Below are 23,878 nucleotides of genomic sequence, written 5' to 3' on the forward strand. Positions count from 1 at the left end.
TTGAAGGCTACACGCCCGAGTTATACATCAAAAAATGCGTAATCGCGAGTACTACAATATCATAGTCAGTTCTTAAACGAGTACAGTTGCGCGTCCAGATTAGAGCAAAAATTAAAAAAAACCCAATTTTTCAGTCTTCAAAATGTCAGCATCCGTTTGAGATTGCTGCAGTGGTTATATTAAAAAATCATACATTGGAAACTTCATCTCTGAAGTGTATTCTTTAACTTCTTCTTTGAACATTATAATCTACATTGTATTGTAAAGCCGCTTATTGAAAATTGACTTAAAAAAACTCGTTTCCTTCAACGATTTTTTCCTATTTTTTTACATTAAAACGACCACAGCTTCCGGTCAAATTATTATTTTAAGAAACCCATTGGTGAATCGGGCTAAAACAGTTTATTTTACCGAAATGCATTCAAAGGTTATGGTATAGTACAACTGTTCGCGAGTTACAGTACCCCATACCTCAGTTTCAACGTAAGTTAATTTTCTACAAAAAGGTCGATATACTAATAATTCTTTTCAGGAATACTCTATATCCCCCTGGAAGACTAAATAAAAAAACCAGTCATTTCGGTGGGATATTGACGTCACAACCTTTAGTATTACGAAAATCGGGAGGTACCGTTCTATGGGGGCTATATAAAGGCAAGGAGCTATACCGACAAATTTGATATGGAAAGTTTCATACCCCAAATGAAGACTTAAACACCAAATTTCAGCCAATTCGGTGAAATATTGAGGCAACAACCTTCAAATTACCGAAATTCGGAAGTACCGTTCTATGGGGCTATATAAAGGCGTGGACCTATACCGACAAAATTAGAGGGGAAAGTTGAATACCCCCAACGAAAACTAAATATCAAATTTTAGCCATTTCGTAGGTATATTGAAGCCACAACCTTCAAAATACCGGTCTATGTGGGCCAAATGAAGGCGTGGACCTATACCAACAAAATTCTGGGCGAAAGTTTTATACTCCAAATGAAGACTAAATACCAAATTTCACCCATTTCGGTGGAATATTGAGGCCTCAACCTTCAAAATACAGAAAATAGGGAGGTACCGTTCTATGGGGGCTATATGAAGGCGTGGACCTACACCAACAAAATTCTGTGGGAATGTTTTATACCCCCAGCGAACACTAAATACAAAAATTCAGTAATTTCGGAGGAATATTGAGGCCACAACTTTCAAAATACCGAAAATCGGGAGGTACCGTTCTATGGGGGCTATATAAAGGGGTTGGCCAATACCAACAAAACTCTGGGTGAAAGTTGTTTACCCCCAACGAAGACTAGACTAAGTACCAAATTTCAGTCATTTCGGTGTGATAATGAAGCTAAAACCTTAAAAATCGGGTTGTACCGTTGTATGGGGGCTATATCAAAACGTGGACCGATAGAGCCCATTTGCAATACCAAACATCCTAGGAATAATAGAAACTTCTTTGCCAAATTACAACGCTCTATCTTAAAAATTGCGAGCTGTATCTTGATCCAACAGACGGCCGGACGGACGGACGGACATTGTTATATCGACTTAGAATTTTACCCTGATCAAGGATATATATATATACTTTATAGGGTCTACGATGAATATTTCGATGTGTTACAAACCAAATGACAAATTTAATTATACTCTCCATATTATGGTAGAGGGTATACAAATATACAAGGCGTAACCATTGCCTAGAGATAATTTTTAAACAATCGATGATATTATGAAAAATTTGATAACGCTATTTAGTCGTGGGAACTCTTTCCACGAGTAAATCCCTCATTAGAACAAAACTTACATTGTGAACACATACAGTTTGTCAAGTAATTGTTTTCGAACCAAGAAAACTAACATTTTTCTGTATTAATTTATGAAAAATGACTGATAATTGGAATAAAAATGTCGGGTTTTTTGCAAAAAATAGTTGGTAGACTTATTAAAGACAAGATAGGATGTATAAATAAAAAATTGACCCACGTAGTCCAACATAAAATAACGAAAAGCCATAACAACATATAATTCAAGCTGTCAAATAAATGTTTTCGAAATTTAATGGAGGTTCCAAAACAACGCATATTTTTGGTAAATTCTTGAAAATCAGGACATTTTATGAATGTTATTCTTAAGAAGGGGTAACTACTAATAAGTATCAACAATATTAGGCATAGACTATACCTACTAGGAGGGTTACCATATGGACCAAGGGAGTACCAGGTCATATTACATGTATACAGGGCCCTATAGGCCTTATACCGGGAATATCTGAAAACTAAGGCGTTTTATGAGTTTTTTTAGTTCAGCAGGATGGACTGGCATCAATTACAATAAATATTACTTACAGAATAATTGAATTAGGGGGGTTGCCAGATCTACTAAAAGGTGACAGGTTATATAAACAGTAAACGAGGCATCCAGGTGGCCATAACCAGGGCTTAAAATTTGCTTATTTAACTCAAATTGAATTAAGGGATAAGGGAATTATCCAACATAAACCAAAATACGACATAAAAGTACAAAAATCGCTTAAAAATGCATATATAAGATATTGTCAGTCTATGCTGGTTTTTAATAGACCTCCGATTTCAACTGTTTATAGCGAGTTCAGAGGAATTCTCTAAGTTTTTTTGCTTCTATGCTAACACTGAAGTATTATTTACCCATCAACATAATTTTCCCCTTAAAAATGAACTACAGTAGTACTGCAGAGAAGGCGAAATGTGTCCAATAGGTCGAAGTATGCATTTCTGAAAATTGTCGAAACCTTTGCCCCATACATTTCTAAGCAATATTGGTCTCCTACTACGATATTCCGATTGTTTAGTGAAATGTCATTATCTCTTAATTATTTTTAAGTAAAAAAACATACTTCGGTGCCCTGTTTCTGGGCCCAGGTGGCCTCGTTCACTGTTTATATAACCTGGTACCTTTTTAGTCGACCCTTCTGATCTAATTATGTTTTAGATAATATTTATTGTATTTGATGGCAGTCCTCGTGAACTAAAAAACTCACGAAACGTCTTAGTTTTCAGATATTCCCGGTGTAAGACCTATAGGACCCTGTTTACATGTAATATGACCTGGTACTCCCTTGGTCCATATGGTAACCCTCCTAGTAGGGATATTCTATGCCTAATATTGTTGATACTTGTTAGTAGTTAACCCTTTTTAAGAATAACATTCATAAAATGTCATGATTTTCAAGAATTTACCAAAAATATGGGATATTTCGGAACTTCACTACATTTCGAAAACATTTATTTGACAACTTGCATTACATGTAGTTATTGGTTTTCGTTACTTTTTGTTGGACTACGTGGTTTAATTTTTTATTTATTCATCCTATCTTGTCTTAAATAAGTCGACCAACTATTTTTTGCAAAAAACCCGACATTTTTATCACAATTATCAGTCATTTTTCATAAATTAATACAGAAAAATGTTAGTTTTCTTGGTTTGAAAACAATTACTTGACAAACTGTAAGTAAAAATTAGAACTGGGGCCTAATTACGGCATTCGATTCGATCGAGTATTTTATCGTGAATGAAAAAGTCGAACTTTGAAAACCTATGAGTTCTTCTTCTTCTGAAGAGCTAGAATTCTGAAATTTGGAGCGAGGGTCACTGATGGAGAGTTAGATAGGGGTACCAAAGGGTTTTTGGAAATTTGACCTATAAGTGTACGAAAAGTACTAAAAGTGACTAAATTTGGTACCAATTGCATATTTTGAACGGATATAGCTAGAATCTTGAAATTTTTTATGGGAATCACGGTTGAAAATTATGTTGATAAATGGAAATGGTTTTGGAAATTCGTACTTCTGTGTACGAAGAGTACTAAATGGTACTAAATTTGGTGCAATTTGGATTTGGGTGAACGGATAGATCTGGAAACCTGAAATTTAGAATTAAGATTACTGTTGAAGTGTAGAATTAAAATATGGGGATAGTTTTGGAAATTCGTACTTATGGGTACGAAAAGTAGTAAATGGTACTAAATTTGGTAAAATTTGGAGTTGGGTGAACGGATAGAGCTGGAAACCTGATATTTGGAATCATGATTACTGATGGAGTGTATGATTGAGATATTGAGGTAGTTTTGGAAATTCGTACTTATGTGCACGAAAGTACTAAATGGTACTAATTTGTACAACTTGGATTTGGTTGAACGGGTAACCCTGAAATCATGACATTTGAAACTAAAATTACGCTTAAAGTGTAGGGCAGAAATATAGGTTTAATTTGGAAATTTGTAGTTATGTGTATTTATAAGTATTACATGGTTCCAAATTTGGTACAATTGTGAGCTGGAATCCTGAAAATGTACTAAATTCCGTATTGGGATAGAAATAGGTACAATTTGGAGAACGAATAGAGTTGGAATCCTGAAATTTGTTCTCAATGGTACAGAATTTGGTATAATTTTTTATTGTGTAAAGAGGATGAGCTAGAATTTCGAAATATTAGGGCGAGATTTTAGAAATTCGTATTTATGTATATGATATGTATTAAAAAGAGCCATAACTGTTTTTGGGGGAACATAAAGAGCTGGAAATGAGTGTCGCGGTTGGTATATAGGCTTTATAAATGGGGGTATTTTTTGAAGCTTATGTGTACGAGTAGTACTAAATTTGGTACCATTTTGGTATTGCTTGTGGGAATAAAGCTGGAAATTTACTATTATTGTACGAGAAGATCTAGAAGTACTAAACATTGAATCACTGATATTGAAAGAATTTTTAATTCCAGCGCTTTAAAATTTGTTATGGGATCACTTTGGAATTAGATAAGAATGGTTATGAAAATTCCCACTTAAAATGTATAAAATGTTTAGATAAGGTCCTGGATTTGAAAAAAATGTATTAAATATTGTACCATTGGTTTTATGTGAACACGATGACGTTTTCGGAGTAACATACTGAAATCAAGTATTGAAACGTAAATCATCTTTTAATAAAATGTTTTTATTTTCTGTTCATTTTAGTAAGTTCATTTAGAACCGTAGGCATATGTGACAATTTTTTACATGAAGGTTTTAATGCCTTAGATGAAATACCTTAAATATATTGTCCGCTGTTGACGTTTTGGGGTGAGAGACAGCCGAAGATTAAATGAGATTAAATATCAATTAACAACAACATTTTCATATCATTTCTATATCCAATATTGTTTATTCCCTTTCCGCATACGAAGTAGCGGACATTTTGCTAACTAATTATATTTTCCTTTGTACCAATTGATGCCAAATAAAAATGCTCTTTGATTACAAAGGCTGCACGATAAAATTCTGGCCTAAAAGCCATTTGACATTTTCATTGGACTCAGGACAGTTTGACGTACGACCAGGTATTGTTTTGCTTACAGTGACTTGAAAAAAAATCAAATTTTCGTCCGTTTTCTTTTCACAACTTAAAACGTGGATAATCACCGCAAGATTGTATCGATCAAATTAAATCTTTGTGTAAAAGACCATCTTATAGCACTAGGAAAAACTGGTTTAATGAATTCAATAGTGGCCGACACTCGCTGAAAAACGAAGGTCGTGAGGGTCGACCTAACACGGCCGTTGTGCCAGAAAAAAATGAATACGAGCGCAAACGGATAATGCAATATCTTCATGTTATATACCGTGAGATAGAGGTATCCTTGATTTGATAATGCATAAACACCTGACCGCAAAAATAGGGGTTTTCTCGTTAGATCCAGCACAAATTGAGAATCACTCAAAAAAAGGCTATTGTCGCTTTGTGCAAGGAATTTGGGAATAAATACGATCGCGGTGCTTCAAAGTGGAAAAAGTTCTTCAACAAATAGTTTTGAGCTCATGAAAAAGTGTATAAATCATGCTGGAGACTACTTAAGAAAGCAATAAAACTATTTTTGACGTTTTTATTGTTAGGTCAATGTTTGAATGTGTTCCATCATTCCTTTGCAAAATAGTTTTCGGCAAAATAGGATCGGAATTGCGAAATTCACTTTGCTGCCACAAAATGCGGGCAAAACTTGTTTTGGCAGCTAAGCCAAAACTTACTTACTTACGTAGCTGGCCTATGGAACAAATGTTCTGTAATGACATTTGTTACTACCTCAAAATTATAGGAACCAACTTCAACAGTTGTTCAGAGCTTAATGGACGCAATGCGCGTCGACACCATGAACTTGTACTTCCCGCCGTTTACCGCCAGACCCACTTTAGCAGATTCTCCTTCGACCTTCATAAAGGTATCAGTTACTTCTTTTACCTATCGTCCCTTGATGTCTATATCATCAGCATAAGCAAGTAACATGTGGCTATTGATGTAGATTGTGCCACTTCTTTTGACGTTTGCCTCTCGTATAAGCTTTTCCAGCAGGATGTTGAAAATATCACACGAAATGCTGTCTCTTTGCCTGAAACCTCTTTTGGTACAAAACTCTTCGGACAAGTTCTTTCCTATTTTAACTGAAGATCTCGTGTCAGTTAAAGTAATTTTACAAAGCCGAATGAGCTTTGCGGGGATACCAAATTCAAACATGGCTTGGAATACCTTTGAACGTAGTGGGCTGTCGAAGGCTGCTTTATAATCGACAAAAAAGTGGTAAGTGTCGACCTGCATCTCTTGGGTCTTCTTCAGGATTTGCGGCAGCGTAAATATCTGGTCAATGGTGGACTTCCCTGGTCTAAATCCGCATTGGTATGACCCAATTATCTCGATGACCATAGGCTTTAGTCGTTCGCACAATATCCCTGACACGATCTTGTAGGCAATCAGGAGTAGACTTATGCCGCATAATTAATTATTAATTATTAAAAACCATGTTTTGGAGGTGTTTCAATCAGAGTGGAAAAAGTTCTTCAACAAATGGTTTTGAGCTCATGAAAAAGTGTATAGCTGGAGACTACTTAAGAAAGCAATAAAACTATTTTGATAGTAAGTATTGACGTTTTTTTTTTTTTTGTTGGGTCAATGTTTCGAAGTGTTTCACCATTCCTTTGCAAAATAGTTTTCGGCAAAATAGAAGCGAATCGGAATTGCGAAATTCGTGCAAAACTTGTTTTGGCAGCTAAGTCAAAAAACGTACTTACTTACGTAGCTGGCCCATTACAGAACATTTGTTCCATAGGCCGAACTAAGAAAAGATCTCCATTTCTCTCTGCTATTGCTTCGCTTTCTGTTGAAGAGATCACACAAAATGCTGTCTCTTTGCCTGAAACCTCTTTTGGTACAAAACGCTTCGGACAAGTTCTTTCCTATTTTAGCTGAAGATCTCGTGTCAGTTAAAGTAATTTTACAAAGCCGAATAAGCTTTGCGGGGATACCAAATTCAAACATGGTTTGGAATACCTTTGAACGTAGTGGGCTGCTTTATAATCGACAAAAAGGTGGTAAGTGTCGATCTGCATCTCTTGGGTCTTCTCCAGGATTTGCGGCAGGGTAAACAGCTGGTCAATGTTGGACTTGCCTGGTCTAAAGCCGCATTGGTATGGCCCAATTATCTCGTTGACCATAGGCTTAAGTCGTTCGCACAATATTCCTGACACGATCTTGTAGGCAATCGGGAGCGGACTTATGCTCCTATAGTTAGAATATACAGTCTTATCTCCTTTCTTGTGGACAGGGCACTGGATGCTCAAGTTCCAATCGTCGGGTACTCGTTCTTCCTGCCAGATGGAGCTAACTAGCTGATGAATACACCTTATCCGCGTGTCGCCTCCGGTTTTGAACAGCTCGGCTGGTAAGCCATCGGCTCCTGCTGCCTTATTTTATTCTTCAGCCGATTTATTGTTGTCTTTACCTCATCTTGGCTGGGTGGTATACATTTAATACCATCTTCTGGGATTGGATCTGTGGTATCTTCCTCTTCTTCACTGCTATTGGATACCAACAGGTTTGAAAAAATTTCTTTCCATATCCTGAGCACACTATCTATACTACAAAATTACTTTGCTGGTCTCTACAGGAGGTGGTGCCTGTACCAAAGCCATCAGTTTGATGCTTGACTCTTTGGTAGAATTTTCGGTCTTCATTCTGGCTCCTGTACATCTCGATTTTTTCACACTCCCGCTTTTCCATCTCCCTCTTTTTCCGGCGGATAGGCCATTTCTCCTCTCTCCTTTGCCGTTGCTATGGATTGTAAAGTAGCCCTCTATGCCGCATTTTTCTCTTCGGTAGCAGCACGACACTCCTGATCATACCATAGATTCCTTGGTGGAGGTATCTGGTATCCAAGTATGGATTTTGCGAATGTTTGCATGGAGTTGGCAATGCTTTGCCATTGCGCTAATATGTTATCGGGATGAGGAGTGCTTTGATTAAGCAATTGGGCTAGTTGAGTGGAATATGTTGTGGCTATCTGTTGTGATTGCAGCTTACCGATGTCTAACTTTCGTGTTGTGTCTGTTCGTACTTTGTTTGCTGTTCGAGTCTATGTTTGATCCTCGGCTGGACAACGGTCATATGTTTCTTCTAAGCGCTCATAAAATATATCTTTGGTCTGTTCGTCCTTATCTTCAGTGGCAGCATGAGCGCAAATAAAGCTGATGTTGAAGAATTTAGTTCGAATTGTAGCAAGTCTTTCATTCACTGGTGTGAAGCTGGAAACCAGGTGTTTTAACCTCCGACCAACTACAAACCCGCAACCAAACTCATGCTTTATGTCATGGCAGCAATAATACAGTGTGACGACTTTCCCATTCCATCGTATTTTCTGTATGGCAGTAATGTCGGCCTTGTATTTTCCAAGTACATCTCAATGTGTAAACTGCACCTTCTCTATAAAGAGTGTGAACATTCCAGGTGCAGATTCGCAGATCATGGTCCTTAAAACGTTTGCGGAGGTCGTCAACTTTAGAGGGATTTGTTTTTCTTTTCTTTTTTCATAGTAGGGAGGGCTACAACCCGGCGCCCAAACCCAAGTTTTTAACGTTCTTATGGGTGAACGCGCAGCACATTTTAGCTTACTACCTTTAACGCATGTTGAAGGTGACACCACGGGGAGGTCAGTGTCCACTTGAGATGAGAGAGGGACCAAGATAAATCCTGGACTTTGCCATGTTAAAGCCGGTCAGGACTGTTCCTTGGTATCTCTCATCCCCTACGTCACCTAAGTCAAAACTACTGTATTGTAAATTATTGTGCCATACTTATATTTTTAATGCTATACTTTTTTAAGTTGTAATGATAACCTAATTAACGAAGTCTTTTATTTTATATTTTTTTAGATTGCGGACCACATGTACTTCTATGTAGAGTATTGGGGCTATTATCATGATGTTAAACTCAGACCTAGTGCCTGGAGGAGAAAAAGATAAAGAGAGCTGTAGAATGGATTTCAAACTCACATTATGGCTGAAAGCTTCGTATGGCAGTTACGAGTATACAGCAAAAGTTTCAGTTGAAGTCGGTATTAATTCAGATTAGCAGATTTTGCAACGGATGCACAGGGAGTCAACATTCTAAACATTTTATTTTTATTTTAATATTTAACTTTTTTCTTACAGATACAATTTGAAGATGTAGTACGAATAAATCTAGCAATCCAACACGCAAGGAATCGACACAAAGTGATTTGTTCTAATAACCAAAGATAAAGAAAATCGAATAATACTGTGATATATACTTTAAAAACATGAACCCCTTTTGTAAAGCATTGAGAGCAGACGATTTTGAAATGGTGCATATTTGACTATGGACCATTAACAGAAACCCGTAAATCCGAACTTGTGCTATTCCATTGAGGTTACAAGACCGGCATTATGGGAGTCTGTCAATGTAAACAACATATAAATAAATATAAACAAATTTATTTTTAAACTAACCAAACCCAAAGAAACTGAGGCCGATTGGGCTCAGGCAAGGCCCCCACACCCACTTCTTCGAATTCCCCCGAAAAACCATCCACCACCACCCAGCCCCCTAACCCAAAACCCCCCACAAGAAGATGATGTCAATGATGGAAATGTCATTAAAAACTTGCCAATTAATCAAAATTAATCTCTTCTCTCACTCACTCTCACTCTCTCTCTGGCAAATTGAGGTAGTAGGTTGTATAGTAGTCTCTGTAAAATTAACATACTATACAACGTGCTAGCTTTCTTTGCTTGAATAAAAGCAGCGATTACCACTATAAACTAGCAGTGCAAATAAATATTGAACGAAAAAACGTGAATACCCTTAATGTGTGTGTATGTACGTGCTTTTACATTTAAGCAAATTGAACAATTTATAATTATTCACTTTTATTTTTTGTTATCAATTTATTGTTCAAACTTTGATGTTGTATTTTTTACTCATTTTTGTTTTGGTTTTTAAAAAGTCTATTGTTATGGATGTGTGTGTCTGTGGTTGTGCGTTGACTATTTTATTAATTGCAAAACAAAACAAAACAAGAAAAAATAAATAAAAACAATTTAAAAAAATTAAACAAAACTTATTGTTCCTAGAAAATAGTATGGAATGTTTGTATGGCTGATTCCCTGAGACCCTAACTTGTGACTTATTATCACAGTTTCACAAGTTTTGATCTCCGGTATTGGCCGCAAGCTTACTGTTTGAATTTTTTTGTAATGTTCATTTTTCTGAATTTGTTTAAAGAAAAAAAATCAAAACTTATTTTTGTTCAATTATATTTTGTTACCATTGTAAATAGTTTTAATCACAAAAATAAACATTTGAATTAAAGTTACCTTACGTTTGAGAAATACATGGGATTTATTAGCAACATTTTTGTATTTTTTAATTATTCATGAGGAAATAATTTTGTTCATTAAAAAAAAGGTATGTATTACTGACTAGTTGGTCAATTGATTTATCAACACATGGACGGAACAGATGAAGCTAGAATATTGAAATTTTATTTGGCATTAGAATTCTCAAATGTTGTGTGATGCGCACTATCGGTAGGATGTACCAAAGGGTTTCTAAAAAGACATATAAAAAGAAGCAAACGCCCCGCTACTCCGAACAGTTTAGTACTAGAAATTTTAGACAAGAATACAGTCTCTCTATGATCTTATCAACATCCTTTTGGAAAAAATTAAACAAGATGCAAATGTTAAAAAAAAACATGTAAAATAGTATCAGTCCGCTTTGCCGACAGAGATATTCCCTCAGCCTGTACAATGTTGTCCCAACAAAAATTTTTGTATTTAGGAGGTTTTCAGAATTTTGGGCGTATAAACCGTTTATGAGATATCGCGAGTACCGTTTTAGGGAATATTTTCGAACGTTTGTGGGGAAGGTACCGGAAGAAGTGGACTTATAAGCACACCCTTTAAATTTTGTCTAATATTCGAAGAAATATTACGATATGCAAAGTGTGTACAACGATGCCACTACACTTGCTGGCCGTAGTGTTTTTTTTTCACAGCTTTTGGGCATTTGCGCTAGATGTATGGCTTGCCAATCAAAAAACTTGTACCATCGTAATAGGGGCATTGAGTACAACCTATTGAAAGAACAATCAAAACGATTCGGAAGGAGGTCCCAAACTGCATTTTCCGAAATTTTGTATGGAAGTTGACATATATATATCCATATTATAACCTGATCTATGCCTCGTAAAAATGTCACGATGTGCAATGTATGGACCAAATCCGTTACTGCCTTCGAGATTTATCGTGGGAAACATTTTTGCGAAAAGTTTTAAACTGTTGCACAGTGGTGGCACTTACATGGGAAGGTGTGACAAAAATATTTCTAGATAATATATCGAACTGAAATTTTTATCAATGGGTCCTTGTGGCCTAAAAATATACTAACAAAAATATTGTAGTCCTAGGTCCACCTTTTCGCGTGGTTCCCATTTAACGAATCATACTGAATTACCAACACACAGTTCAATCGAATTTTCTGTAATCCGCTGCCAGGATTTCTTATTTTATAGTAAACCTCCCCGCCATGATTTGGTATACTTCCATATGACTTATATCTCCATTTATTTCGGCAGATGTTAAGCAAATATTCAAACCCAATGTGTTTTAATAATGAACTCATGGTTCAGAAAACCACCTTAAAAAGAAATGCGATATCGGTCCACATTGACCACAGCCTTCAAATAGGGTTACCATACATTTTTCTGTACTTTATAAGATTTAATCACCCTTTTCTGCAGAATTACCTGCAATAACGTATTTTTGGTTCTCAGTGTGGAGAAAATTTCCACGTTTTGGTGTGTTGCAACATTAGGGTGTCCCAAACAAGAAAAAAACCTTTTATTTTCCTCTTTCGAGTTTTCAGTGCGGCTCCGAGTTGCCAGATAAAAGAAATCACTAGTAGCACAAAAAGCATTATATTGAATACAAATGTAAGAAACGATAATAAAATTACTTAAAAATATTCCAAAAAATATAAATTCAGAGATACATTTTTGGCTATAACTGTCAAAACGGCAACTGACCCTTGGCCTCAATTTGGTACTAGTGGAGATTCTTGCATATGCTTGGAAAGTAACTAAAACTTTAATGAAATGCATACTTCTATATTAAATGTTTTCATTTTGCCCAATAACACAGTGCGACACGAAAAAACGTAACCATATTCTGACACCACAGAGTGATAGAAGACAACAAATAAGAAGACACGTGTCCCGGCGTTTTTCCCTATCACTTCGAGTTTCGCGGTTATGGGCCCTCAAAGACCTGAGGCCTTGATGTCAATAGGACTCATTTTACCAGGCTCATATCTCCTAAACCGCTAAGAATTTTGGTTTACACGTCGAAGCAAAGTTGTAGCTCTAGTCTTAAGTAATAATGATTGTGAACACATCAAATCAATTTAACCTCATCTTCTAGGTCAAAATCGTCAAGGTCAAATTTCCGTCATAATTTTTTCTCGGATTTTGGTCTTCAGATAGCAAACCGATAAAAATTGAAGCAAACAACCAACTACAAAAATATACCTTATATATCAATAAATAACTTTCTAGAATATGTGAACTCTGTAGAAACGGTTCTTAATGTCCAAAATAGCAAAACAAATGCTATTTTTATCCTCTTTTCTCCGATTCCGGGTCATAGCTACCAAACCGCTCAAAATTCAAGAACACAACCAACTACAATAATGTAACAAAGATATTAGTAAACAACTTTCTGGAACATACGAACTGTCTATGAACGGTTCTTAAAAGTGAAAATAGCAAAAAACTTTTGAAAATATTACATTTTTATACTTTTTTCTCCGACTTTGGTCCACAGATACCGAACCGCTCACAAATTACGTATACTTCCAACTACTAAAATCTACCTAAGATTTCAATAAACAACTTTCTTGAACATATAAACATTCTAGGAATGATTCTTTAAGTTGAAATTCGTCAAATAATTAAATCATTCTTAACGTGCCCCACGGTTTTATTTTAGTCTAGTCTATGCATATGTTTTTAATTCCCACGACTGTATCTATTTTATTATTTTTTGGTTTTTAGTACATTTATCTTAAACATTGCAATGTATGTTTAACATAAAACCGTTTAACTTAAAAAGTTTTTTTACCTATTTTTATTTTCTAGTTTTTAGTTTTTATTTCGCATTCTGTTTAATTCATTTAGTGCTTCATTATTGCAAGGTTTCTTGCCCGCTAGTTTATTGCAGTCCAACTCATCTATACGTAGTTCCTGCAAAGATCTTACTCTACTAAGAGCCCACGTAGGCTTGACCTTCATCAAACAGTTTCGCACCTAAATATACGACTGCGTGATCCACAGTGCTGCCCTGCATTTTATGTATTGTAAAGCCCATGATAGTATTAAAGGCAACATTTTTCTTTCAGCCGTCCTGTAATTGTACTTAGCTGAAAACTGTATGGCTTTCGGGTGTATAAGATGTACTGTATAGTGCACTGTATTCTTCTTGTCAAGCCCTTTTATTTGATACCCATATTGGTGGGATTGATAAAAAAAATTGTTATCAGCGGTGGCCATCTTAGACTTCAATTTTGCATAGTAAATTGTATTTTACTTGTTGAGACTTTTCATTTGATACCCATGTTGATGGGATTGATAAAACCTAAGTTATCCGCCATTTTGTAGAGGCCGCCATCTTGGATTTTATTTTTATATAGTACATTGTATTCTACTGGTTGAGCACTTTCGTTTGATACCCATATTGATGGGATTGATAAAACCTACGTTATCCGCCATTTTGTAGCGGCCGCCATCTTGGATTTCAATTTTTTATAGTATATTGTATTCTGCTTGTTGAGCCCTTTCATTTGATACCCATATTGATGGGATTAATAAAACATAAATTATCCGCCATTTTGTAGCGGCGGCCATCTTGAATTTATAATGATAATGAAAAAACATAATTGTATTGTCACCAAAATCCAAAGTGTATACAAAATTTCAGATTAATCGGTTGACAGGAAGAGGGTGAAATTTGAATTACTAAATTTGACCCAAGAATAAATAATAAAACAAACGGGGTGAGCTAAATAAAACCATTTAAAAATAATCAAATTTTGAGCGTGAAGAATCATTCCTAGAATTTTTATATGTTCTAGAAAGTTGTTTACTGAAATCTTAGGTAGATTTTAGTAGTTGGAAGTATACATAATTTGTGAGCGGTTCGGTATCTGTGGACCAAATTCGGAGAAGAAAGTATAATAAAAAATAATTTAAAAAAATTAAGTTTCAGTGTTTTATTTAGAAATGCACTTAAAACTAAAAAATAATTTGTCGCTTAGCCTCAATAAATATATTCTTTCTCATGATGGAATCTCTCAAATAAAACGCTTGCATTTAAATTATGAATGGTGGCAAAATTAAAAACATACGAACTGTCTATGAACGGTCCATAGACAGTTCGTATGTTCCAGAAAGTTGTTAACTGATATCTTTGTTACATTATTGTAGTTGATTGTGGTCTTGAATTTTGAACGGTTTGGTAGCTATGACCCGGAATCGGAGAAAAGAGGATAAAAATAGCATTTGTTTTGCTATTTTCTACAGAGTTCACATATTCTAGAAAGTTATTTATTGATATATAAGGCACATTTTTGTAGTTGGTTGTTTGCTTCAATTTTGATCGGTTTGATATCTGAAGACCAAAATCCGAGAAAAAATTATGACGGAAATTTGACCTTGACGATTTTGACCTAGAAGATGAGGTTAAATTGATTTGATGTGTTCAAAATTATTATTTTTTAAGACTAGAGCTACAACTTTGCTTCGACGTGTTAACCAAAATTCTTTGCGGTTTAGAAGATACGAGTCTGGTAAAATGAGTCCTATTGACATCAAGGCCTCAGGTCTTTGAGGCAGTGTTGCCGAATTTGACGATTTATCGTCATTTTGACGATTTTTTGGCCCAAAATTGAAAAATGACGATTTGACGATTTTATGGTCCAAAATGACGATTTTTCACTTAAGCCAGAAAAGCATGAAATAAAAGATGATAACTACATTTTGACCAAAATGTCACGAAAGATTTTAAGGAAAACAATGTTCCAAACTCGATTTTTGAGCCTTTTTAATGCAATTTTCAGACGGAGTGGTATATTTAGGCATATATCTGGAATACAGGTATTTTCATATAGTTTTTTCCCCACATTCAAATTACTTCAGCTGAAAATTTTCGTTTAGTTTTATTAATGGATGAAAATCTTCCTTGAAAACTTTTCGAGATAAAATATTAATTGTATCTATTTTGTTGTAAAAAAATATATGAGTCCAGCTTTATTAACTTCCTATTAATGCCGCCGTTAAGCTGTTATGCTTAGTTTACATTCGGAGTCGTTTCGTGATTTCGAAGGCGTTTCGTGATTTCGCGCGGAATCAAGCTAAATTTATCATGATTTTGCATACAAAAATGAAATCATCTCATTTCGTGATTTCAGCGAAATCAACATCGAAATCACGGTCACATGATATACAACCCTGTTTTTGCCTAAAAAAGTACCAAAAGTTGCAACACTTTTCACGTATCACAATAAACAAGGTAGATGGTCAATTGCTGCAACAAAAAATTTTAGTATCAAAATTTGTAAACAATGTGAAAAAATATTAAATTACTTTGTTACAATGCTATTTTTCATTGTGTTCCCGTACTATTTTAATGGTAATGTTAGAAAAAAGATCGAATTGTTAAAAATTGCTTCCCCATAAAAATTTCTTAAAAAATACGTTAACGGAAAAATGACGGAAATTGCAACGTATCAGCTATAATATAAAATGCCAATGAAAATACTTGCTGCTAGTTTCTACTAGGCCATGTATGATAGAAAACAGGAGAATAAGGTGTTATTCGGCGCTATTTTTGTTTAAAGAGAAGTGCAAGTCTTGCTAGATTTCGGAGTACGGGAACGCATTTTTAGCACTACACGGGAAAACTACTGCAAGTACTAATATTACGCAGGTTCTGAGCACAACTTTTATCTATCAAAATTTATTATGATGTCTCAACGATAAAATCATTTTTATTTTATTTTTTCATTTGTTAGTACTATACACAATTAATACAATATATAGATAATTTTCCAAATAAAGTTGTAAAGTTCTATATTTTTGATTATTAATTCAATTTACAACTTGTGAAAATTCATGTTTGATCAGCTGCGCATATGCATCTACCTTGACCATTGTGATATGTTTGAAATCAACAAAAATTAAGTGTAAACACCGGGGTGTATTTCAGGATTTCGTGAAATCCAGTGGATTTTGGAGCGCTTGTGTAAACTTGACATTAGACAGTTTTGAATGACAATTTTTATCGATTTCCGACTGCCCAACAACCAAAATGTACGTGTACCGACAAACATGGGCGGAAGGAAACTATCTGAGTGCTGTTTTTATAGCGGTATTAAAGTGATATTGGGTTAGATTTATTGCTGATGGTTGTATATCTTATGTTGCCAGCCTCATTCACAAAAATATCAGCGAAAAATCGCAATAAACGGTAACCAAACCGTGTTTTGGACTATGTTGACGATTTTTTGACGATTTTCCAAATTTTGATGACGATTTGACGATTTTTTTGACGATTTCCGATCAAAAACTGTCGGCAACGCTGCTTTGAGGGCCCATAACCGCAAAACTCGAAGTGATAGGGAAAAACGCCGGGACACGTGTCTTCTTATTTTTGGTCTTCTATCATGCTGCGGTGTCAGAATATGGTTAATTTTCCATGACTCAAAAAATTACACACAGTGTAATGTAACCAAAACATGTGGAAACAATTGAAATTTAGAGGAGTTATTATAAGTAGAAAAACGAAGCTCAGACAATCTACTAAAATATTAAACTTAAGTTAAGGTGTGAATAATAATCCTTTGTTTCAGAAACTCGTGTTTAATATAACTATTTTTTCTTATTTTTTAATACATATTTATACCCTACACCACTATGTGATAAGGGTATTATAAGTTTGTTTTGGTAAAAAAAATACCGCGAAATATTCGTCGGAGCTCCCCAAGGTCGTATACCAATCTTCATATCTCGACGAGATAAAGCGATTTTGAGATGTGTGTCCTTCCGTCCGTCCATTATAAATGTAATCAAACTCCAGGCCGCAATTATGGACCGATCGTCGCGAAATTTTGTATGGGGGTCGGGTTCAGACCAGAATAGATCCCCATTTTTATACCCTCAGCCTTTAGGCTAAAGAGGGTATTTACACTTTGATACGACCAAAAATGTGCCTCATAGAAATAATGGTTTTAGACCCCAAGTATGTTTGTACGATATCCGTTTCAGACAATTTTGAGTAGATCTAGCAATGTCCGTCCGTCTGTCTGTCTGTCTGTCGGTCTGTCTGGCTGGCTGGTGCGCACGATAACTCTCGAACGGATCAATCGATTCGGTTCAAATTTTGGGTATCGAAATATTTTGTCCAGATTCGATTTAAGTTCGAAGATGGGCCATATAGGTCCACTCCTTCAGGTACCTCCCCCACAAATGTTCAAAAATTGTCGCAAAAATTGTGCGCACGATAACTCTTGTAGGGAATAACCAATTTAGTCCATACTTTGCACATCGTGTAATTTCTACCAAACTTAGATGAGGTTTTAATATGGACTCAATCAGTCCACTCCTTCGGGTACCTCCCACACAAAATTTCGGAAAAGTTCAGTTTAGGACCTGGTCTCGAATCGCTTTGATTTTTGTTTACGCAACTTGTATTCGCTGTCCTCTATACGACGCTGTAAGTTTCATTAGGGGCAAGTCCATACTTCCTGAGAAAATAGCCTGAAAGTTACAAAAAACCCTCTGACACCGTGTGTAGTGGTTGGAGCGCAAGATAACTTCGAACGGATCAACCGATTCGGTCCAAAATTTGGCTTTCGTAATATTTTGTCCAAACTTAGTTCAAGTTCAACGATGAATTATATCGGTCCACTCCTTCTGGTACCTCCCCCACAAAAGTTCGAAAATGTTCGGAAAATTTGTGCGTACGATAACTCTTGAAGGAAGTAACCGATTTGGTCCATACTTTGCACATTATGAAATTTCTACCAGACTTAGATGAGGTTCCAATATGGACTCAATCGGTAAACTAGTTCGAGTACCTCCCACACAAAATTTCGGAAAAGTGCAGTTTAGGACCTGCTCTCGAATCGCCTTGGTTTTTGTTGTTACATTTTGTATTCACTGTCCCCTATACGAAGGTACAAGTTTCCTCAGGGGCAAGTCCATACTTCTTGAACAAATAGCCTGAAAGTTGAAAAACAAACCCTATGGCACCATGTTTATGGGTGGAAGCGCAAGATAATTCTCGAACGGAAATGCCGATTCCGGCAAAAAGTTGGCCTTTTTAATATTGTTTCCAAACTTATTTTATGTTCGTAGATAAGCCATATCGGTCCACTCTTTCAGGTACCTACCCCACAAAAGTTCAAAAATATTCGGAAAAATTGTGCGCACGATAACTCTTGATGGGAGTGACCGATTTGGTCCATACTTTACACATTCTCATAATATCTACCAGATATAGATCAGGTTCGAATATGGACTATATTTGTCCACTCCATCCCGTACATCCCACACACAATTTTGGATAAGTTCGCTTTAAGACCTGCTTTAAGACCTGCTTCTTTTCCGCGACATTTTTGAACTTTAATCCTAATCAACATTTGTGTCAGTTCATACTACCCACATTTTGAAACCCCCTAAATACATAAGTTTTTTGTGAAAAAAGTGTTTCAATTTGCACAGGCTGAGGGTATATCTCTGTCGGCAAAGCCGACTGATACTTTTTTACTTGTTATTGGTGAAATGGACCAAAAACATAATATCTATCCAATTTTGCTGCGGCTCTGTAGGTCGGAATAATAGTGCGATCAACGCGAAATTTTAAATAAGGTAAGAGTTTATCGTCTGCTACGTACGAAAAGGTCGCAAGTCCACTTTTTTGGGAAATAGCGTTTTTGTTAGAGAATGATAGTACAAGTCAAAACACGTCGTATGATACAATGAAAATGGTAGTATGTCGCGTTTTTCTATATATTTTGCCCTTGTCGGAAAATGTCGTAAGTCCACAAAACGTACAAATTTGAGTGCGAAAAGGTCGTAAGTGCACAAGAAAATCTATACTTTAAAAGAATACTACAGCTAATGTAGTTCAGATGACGATAAACATTTCATCCATGGTTGGTGCACATTGCAAAGAAGTAGCCTACACCTTTAGATGATAATCGGATAATATTTGGCGGAGCCAATGGATCACACTTTTAAACAAAAATTTGATAATTTCTACTTAATAATTTAATTATTTATTTTGCAACGAAATTTATACTTGACAACAAGGGAGACTTCTCTCATATCAATGAGTGCACCCCGATTCATATTAGCTCATTGTTTATTGCCGAGTCCGAACCGCGTGTCTTAAGACACTACTTGTCGAGAAGTTTTACATGGCTGAAATGCTCAGGAAATGTCGACAACATTACTGAGGGGTATTTTGCCACCGTTGAAATTGTTGATGTTGTCTGGCCTGGGAATGCATACCATTGCACCACGGTGGCACCCGCCAAGCAGATATTGAACTTTAAATGCGCTCTCTAGCATGGTAATGAAAACGGGGGATCCCGGCATATATTTGGTTGAAACTCTGTTATCTGACATGTACATCAATATATTTGGCATCAATGGAAAGACCAAAAATTTCTCTTCCAAATATAAAGTTTCTTCCAGATATGAAGATATATTCATCATATTAAATAAATTAACTTTTTTCACCCAAACGTTTTGGTCCATTAAACCAGCTACTTATAATCTGATCATCATGCTAAATTGCAAGCATCTTCTTTGTCTTATACTCAAATCATTCTTTCAATTTCGCTCCGATTGGACTATTATTGCGACCTACAGGACAACTAAAACAACGGGTTAAAAATGTTGGTTTTGGCCCCTTACGATCATCACCAACATCTAATGGGGTCTCTTACGGTCTGAACTCGACCTATCTACAAAATTTCGTTACGATCGCTCCATAATTTAGGCTTGGAGTTTTATTACAATTTTTAAGGGACGGACACACATAGTACGATCGCTTTATCTCATCGAGATATGAAAAATGGCAAGGGGGATCTGCGACGAATATTTCGCGATGTTACATGAATAATGGACAAAACAAACATTGTTGTATAAACAAATAAAGTATAAATACTTTATTTTTAAAAAAATCCGTAAATTGTGGGAAAGGGTCGTAAGTCCCAATTTACATTAGTCGAGTTCACTTGCGGCAATTTTTCTCGTTTCCTTTTAAACTTGCCTCTTGCATTTATACAAAGCAATTCTGTTCCGACAAGTTTTGTTTTCAAATCAATGAAAATAATGTCAAATATGAAAAATATAAAAGGAATTGCCTGAAAATTGCCGGTACGATCAATTTTTTTCCATTTCCATTCCCCTTACGTGTCTCTCCTACAAACAGAGACTTGCCGCAAGTACACTCGCCTAATGTAAATTGGGACTAAGTCCCTACAAAAATACAAAATTGTACAAGGAAAAGGTCGTAAAAATTTATTAAAATGGACTTACGACCTTTTCCGACGAAGCAGACGATATATCGGTCTATTCCTTTAAGTACCACCTCCACAAAAGTACAAAACTTTCGAACTTAAACTCAATTTTAGATCTTGCCTATATTCTTTTAGTTATAAAAGAGTTCAGTAATGATGAATGACTGATTTACTGACTGATAACACTGTGCAACATTTTTAAGGTGATCTTGTGCAAACAATTCGAACTGAGTATTTTTTGAAAGTACAGACCCAAACGACAAGAAACCCTAGTTGGGTTTTGTTGTGTCAGATCCAGCTCGTATTTTATGGCCCCATCTAAACATGGTTAAATATTGAGTTTTTAAATTCGGGGCTATATCTCTGAAACCAATGCGAATCTTCTTCTGACCTCTGAAGCAAATTTGTAGATAAGGACAAGAATAAAATATTTGGAGAAATAATGAACTCGAAAAACTACGTTTATTGCCTCAAATTTCAACATATATGCAAAAATTCCACAATTTTTATACATTTCACACCGTGTCTCCAAACCGTTAATTTTTTCTGAATATATTCTTTTGGAATATTCCCTGGAATGTAATACACAACTCTTCAGAACATGTCATTGTTGTAAAATGCCTCTATGCCGTTGTTTTCAGTACATTTTTCAACGATGATTTAATAAAAATGTCGATAATGTAGTAAAATCCGAAATGCGAGAATATACTGTTGGTGTGAACTGTGTTTAAAATACGTGTTGTGAACGATATGATGCAAAATACCGCTGAAACAACATGAAGTAAGCATTTTAGAGTTTCAGAATGTTCTGAAGAATTGTTGAGAACTTTATTTGGAAGATTTTTTTAAAAGGTTACTTGGTTCAACTCCCAATAGTTTAGCCGATACTGACCAGAATTTCAGCAATTATGTAACATTTTCTATATTTTATCGATTTTGATGCCCTAGATGGAGTTTTCCTTATGTGGTTTTTTTAAAAAGATAAGTTCTACTAGTTTAGGGCTACAATATTGCTTAAGACAGCAATGCCACATTCATATTCGTTTCGACCAAACTTTAGTTTTCGTAATAATTTTTTTACATTAGCTTTAGCTTCAAAACAAAAAACATATTTGAAAACACACACAAGAGTTTAGACGTGTTTCATTCGCACACATTCTTCTTTCGACATACAGAAACTGACTGTAAATATGTACTATCAAAAATGCATACTAGAAGCTGTTTGCATTTTCAGTGTTGAATAGTGTAATCAACACCCAGACTAAACGGCTGAAGCCAGAATCCTTAAATTTTTGGTGGGGGTCACCCTTGGTCCGAAGGTGTCAGATAAGGCTTGGTTTTTGGAAATTCAATCTAGAATGGTACGAAAAGTACTAAATATGGTACCACTCGTATTAGGCAAACGGGAAGATCTAGAATTCTGAGTGTAGGATTGAGATATTGAAGAAAATTTGGAAATTTATACTCATGTGTACGAAAAGTACTAAATTTGGTACAGTTTGTATTTGGGTGAACGGACAGAGCTGAAAATAAAAAATTTGGAATAATGATTACTGTTGGAGTGTAGGATTAAGATATGGAGGTAGTATTGGAAATTCGTACTCAGGGGTACGAAAAGTACTAAATGGTACTAAATTTGCTGCAATTTGGATTTGGGTTAAACAAAAGAGATGGAATCCTGAAATTTGGAATTAAGATTACTTTTGGAGTGAAGGATTTAAGTAGTTTTTGAAATTCGTACTTATGGGTACGGAAAGAACTAAACGGTACCAAATTTGGTACAATTTGAATTTGGGTAAACGGATAGAGATGGAATCCTGAAATTTGGAATTAAGATTACTGTTGGAGTGTAGGACTGAGAGAGTTTTGGAAGTTCGTACTTATGGGTATGAAAAGTACTAAATTTAGCACAATTAAGGTTTGAGTGAACGGATAGAGCTGCAATCCTAAAATTTGAAATTAAGATTACTGTTGAAGTGTAGAATTGAGGAAATTTTGAAAATTATGGGCACGAAAAGTCTTGAATGGTACTAAATTTTGTACAATTTAGATTCGGTGAACGGATAAAGCTGGAATCCTGAAATTTGGAATTAAGATTACTTTGGGAGTGTAGGATTGAGGTAATTTTCAAAATTCGTATTAAATGGTACTAAGTTGGAATCCTGAAATTTAAAATTAAGATCACTGTTAGAGTGTAGGATTGGGGGAGTTTTGAAAATTCGTACTTATGGGTACGGAAAGTACTAATTTTGGTACAATTTAGATTTGACCGAACGGATAGAGCTGGAATCCTGAAATTTGGTATTAAGATTACTGAAGTTTACTGGATTGAGGATGTTTTGAAAATTCGTACTTATGGATACAAAAACTACTAAATTTGGTACAATTCAGATTTGGGAGAACGAATAGAGCTGGAATCCTGAAATTTTAAATCAGGATTACTGTTGAAGTGTAGGATTTAGGTAGTTTTGGAAATGCGTACCTATGGGTAGGAAAAATACTAATTTTATTAGGTTTGGTACAATTTGGATTTGGTTGAACGTAAAGCGCTTGAATCCAAAATTTTAAATTATGATTACGGTTGCATGTAGAATTGAGGACGTTTTAAAAGTTCGTACTTACGGTAAAATTTTCCAAACTTCATTAAAATATCTGTCCAATTTAGTATTTCGTCAAATACATGAGACAGTTCACCCCCTTATATTGGAGCTGTATCCATCTGGACAAAAAATATGAAGGACAAAACATTCGCCCTAACTGGAAACATGGAACATGTTAATTATGGTACAACCCACAGTTTATACAGTTGGACACTAAGCCCACCTGATTGTTATGTTTGTTGCCAAAAACATTATTGTGATTTAAAATACAAAGAAACTTAAATTACAATAATATAAAATCTTGCTCTGTTCCAGAACCTGCAAGAAGCTACTATTTTT

The 23,878-nt window shown here is 35.5% G+C and overlaps 1 long non-coding RNA gene across 1 annotated transcript in view; it reads left to right on the forward strand.

Annotated features, from left to right (window-relative positions):
• LOC141394811 (uncharacterized) overlaps positions 1-10,704 on the forward strand; it is a 248,386-nt gene extending 237,682 nt beyond the window's left edge. The window contains exons 5-6 of the long non-coding RNA XR_012410492.1: positions 9,206-9,430; positions 9,485-10,704. This is a non-coding gene — a long non-coding RNA (uncharacterized lncRNA). The remainder of the gene's footprint in view (positions 1-9,205; positions 9,431-9,484) is intronic.
• The last annotated feature ends 13,174 nt before the right edge of the window (positions 10,705-23,878 follow it).

This window comes from Musca autumnalis, unplaced genomic scaffold (assembly GCF_047663935.1).
Source record: "Musca autumnalis isolate F117 unplaced genomic scaffold, ASM4766393v1 scaffold_2, whole genome shotgun sequence".
Classification (NCBI taxonomy): Eukaryota; Metazoa; Arthropoda; class Insecta; order Diptera; family Muscidae; genus Musca; species Musca autumnalis.